A 4,263-nucleotide genomic window follows, 5' to 3' on the forward strand; every position below is an offset into this window, starting at 1 on the left:
GACTAATTACTAAATGTACTCAGTATTTTTTAATACCAATGACACTTGTTTTGTTATACAAAATTTTTTAAGCAATGATATTTTTCGTCATTAGGAGAAGTAGGATAGATATTTTTATAAGATTTTAGTGGCATTTAATGCTCCATATAAGTAATGTCATTATCCACTAATTAATAAACGCTCTTTTTTCTATCATGAATTTTTACTTTGCTCTTGAATAATTACAAAAAATGCCTATATACAAAAATTTACTATATTCTACAGTAGAGGTATTAAATGTCTGAAAATCTTGAGTATATTAATAAATACTCATATGTATGTATACCCTAACATAATCCTTTCAAATAAAGCTACGTCTTGTGCGTAAAGTACATACGAGTTAGCCATGCCAATAGTCCCTCCAAATACATACATCTACTGTGGGAGTCAAGAAAACATATAAAGTCATTTATTGTATAATGTGGGGTTAATAGTTCTCATTTCCCCAATCTTGTTGAACTTCACCTTAAATTAATTCCTTTAGGACCTGTTTGGCTCATTGGATTCAGATTTTTCGGAATCACTTTTTCTGTAAAAGCTAGGTCAATCGTGTTTGGTTTACTTATAATTGACATTTCCATTGGAATTGAGATTTCTATGGGATTCCTGAATGCTCATTTTAAGCCTAAATTTTGAAAATCTCAATTCCTCCAAAATAGATGGAATTGACATTTCATGGAAATGATCCATTTTATTGTTGAAGAACAAAAAAATATTAAAAATTTAGAGAGAGAAACTATATCAAATTTTAAAGAAATAAATCATATTAAAATTTTAAAGAGAGAAACTAGATCAAATTTTAGAAAAAAAGTATATGAAATTTTTTTGAGAGCGAAAATATACAAATTTTTTTAGCGAGAAAAGCTATTTCAATTTTTTAGATAAGAAACTATCTCAAATTTAAAGTTTTAGGGGGCATATTAAAATTTTAGAGAGAGAAACCATCTCAAAACTTAAATTTTAGAGAGAGAAATTACATTAAATTTCTCAGAGAGGAACTACTTAAAATTTTTTAGAGAGAAATATCTCAAAACATTTACAGAGAGAAATTATTTCAAATTTTAAGTTACAGAGAGAGACATATTAAAATTTTAGAAATTATAAACTATATCAAAGTTTAGATAGAGAAAATATCAGAAATTTTTTAGAGAGAAATATCTCAAATTTTAAGTTTTAGAGAGAGAAAATATCTTAAAACTTTAGAGAGAGAAACTATATCAAATTTTAGATAGAGAAAGTACTTGAAATATTTAGAGAGAGAAACTATTTAAAAAATATTAGATAAAGAAATTATCTCAAATTTTAAGTTTTAGATAGAGAAAGTATATTAAAATTTTAGAGAGAGAAACTATTTGAAAATTTAAGGAGAGAAATTATCTCAAATTTTAAGTTTTAGAAAGAAAAAATATCTTAAAACTTTAGAGAGAGAAACCATATCAAATTTTAGATAGAGAAAGTACCTAAAAAATTTAGAGAAAGAAACTATTTGAAAAATTTTATATAGAAAAACTATCTCAAATTTTAAGTTTTAGATGGAGAAAGTATATTAAAATTTTAGAGCATGAAACTGCCTAAAAATTTTAGAGAGAGAAACTACTTGCAAATTTTAGAGAGAGAAACTATTTCAAACTTTAAATTTTAGAGTGAGAAAGCATTTATCTCAAATTTTAAGTTCTAGAGAGAGAGATATAGAGTATCTCAAAATTTTAGAGAGAGAAACTATATCAAATTTTAGAGAGAGTAGATAAAATTTTTAGAGCAAAAAAGCTACCTCAAAATTTTTAGAGAGAAATTGTTTCAAATTTTAAGTTTTTGAAAGAGTGTATTAAATTTTAGAGAGAGGGACTATCTCAAAATTTGTAGAGAGAGAATTTGCATTGCCAAGAAAAAGATATTTCAGACAATCCAAACAAGAAATTTGCATTTTCTTGATTTATACTAAATGCGATCCAAACAGGGAATTGGCATTTCCTGAAAATCTCAATTCTTGACTTTTCTTAGGATTAAAAAATCAGTGGATCCAAACGGGCCGTTAGGGTATTTTGGAGATTGGTTACGTAGGAACTTGATAGTCCTATTTGGTCAGATACCTAGCAGCAAACTCCTGAGAGTGAGAGGGGAACCAATGAGAGTGAGAGGGTAACCAACAAAAACCCAGTTCATGCGAGAGTTGGCAACCTTAACAATAACCCAAGACATATAAGATGACATGCCACATTATTGAGGTTATTGTGGTTACTCATAAAACTTGCAGTATCCACTTTTTAATATCAAATAGAAGGTATGTGGATACCGCAATATCTACTTCAGTAAAACACTTCCCTATTATCAGACCAGGAAAGTACCTCAAATTGGTTGTAACCCCATGGCTTGGCAACTTATGTAATATGCACACAAGCGTTAATATTCATTTTAAGGGTCCGGACACCAAGAAGCAATGCTCATATTTGAAATCGACCACACAACCTAAAATCCCTAAGCACCTTCATTTTGTTATATATATACCTGAAACTACAACTCCCAAGCAGAGTCTCTAGCCTAAACCCAAAAAGCAAAGATCATTTTATAAAAAGGGAAAAGTTTATACAAGGTTTTGCAACCATAAAATGTAGACTTAAAAATGCACCTCCAAAATCCATCATAAAAGTTTTCTTAAATGTTGAAAAACCCTCTAATTGATCATCTCGACATCGAGATGTATGAATATGAAAAAAAAAAAAAGCGAATCCATAAAATAGTTTATCTTACGACACATTATCTAGACTGCCAATTTTCGATATTTTCATGTGTTTATAGATCTACTTGATTTGAATCATTTTTAAAGTTTAAAATTTTATAATTAAAAATGAAAATAAATTCTTAAGCCATCCTAAGAATTTTTTATTTCAAAATTACATTTATGATAAAATTTAGACATGCGACTCAATTGGATTGTTTAAGGTTGATTACATTTATGATAAAATTTAGATATGCGCCTTAATTGGATTGTTTAAGGTTGCAACCTTATGCAAACCACACCCTTCTAAAAAGCCCAAACATAGAAAGTGACCTAACCTCATCTTAAAATAATGGGAATTAATTTTTCTACAGGTGCGAAAATTAATGATCGATGAGAAGAGGAAATAGGGCCCTTCATCAGGATCATTTCGCTATGGAGGAACAAGTTTTGGCAAAAATATTTTTCTGCTCTTTTGAAACATGTGCATATATACATATACATATATATTTTAAAATATTTTTTGTTAAAATACCGAACCGGACCAATCAAACCTGGCAAAACCAGCTCAGCTAGTGGTCAGTTCCACTTTACCCGGCCGGCCAGTTTCGAGTCAACCCGGCTGGGTTGTGGAACACTGGTTCCATGCGCCTTATAGTTCGATGCTCCAATGCGAACAGCAAAGCAGACCAATGCCTCAATAACACGTGTCATACGCTTAACCATGTGGCCAAATTGCTTCCTCACTTCCTGCAGCGGCCCGTTGAGCTTAGTCAAAAGATTATATGCTCCCCCAGGAGCATATAAGTCCATTCACTCCATACACTAGTAGAAGTTGCTTTCGGACCCTAAATTTGGAGAAATACATAAATTTTGGGGATGTAACCTCCTTAAGATCTCAAAAGATAAAAACTTCAAATATATTTTGTATGTACTTAAAAAGTTTGGAAAAAAAACCGCCAACTTTTTAAATAATTAGATTTCAATCTTTCCAAACTCAAAATCCAAGTATGTTTTCCTTTGAAAATACTCATCTGATGCGTCCAAAGTGGATGCCGAGATAATAGTTTATGAAAAAAAAAAAAAAGAAAAAAAAATCCCTGCTAAAGCTGTTTAGCCTGAGGGAGCAAGTATACAGTCTGCTCTCAATGGAGAGAGCCATACACTATCGACATAGGCCTTAACTCCTTGTACACAGATGCATCATCAGAGTCATAAAAAACTCATCATAGGATTTGGATGGCTTAATCTTTTTTAGAATAGATTATTACTCAAGCTCAAGACCACATTCTCTTCGTGATCAAAATTCTAACGTCTGTTTATCTAATTTTTTGACCGAGTTTTAACAACTAATGCTTTTCTAAACGATCTAATAAGAACTAAAACCAAACTCATGATCAATTTCAGAAGCGATACGGCTTAAGTGTGTGCAATCCAGGTGGCAATGAAATTTTGGCTAAACCAACGAGAAGCATTTCTGAAAAATGTACACCATGAAATAAAGCCAG

This window comes from Amborella trichopoda, chromosome 4, assembly GCF_054954075.1.
Source record: "Amborella trichopoda isolate Santa Cruz 75 chromosome 4, AtrichopodaSantaCruz75HAP2 v2.0, whole genome shotgun sequence".
In the NCBI taxonomy this organism is placed as follows: Eukaryota; Viridiplantae; Streptophyta; class Magnoliopsida; order Amborellales; family Amborellaceae; genus Amborella; species Amborella trichopoda.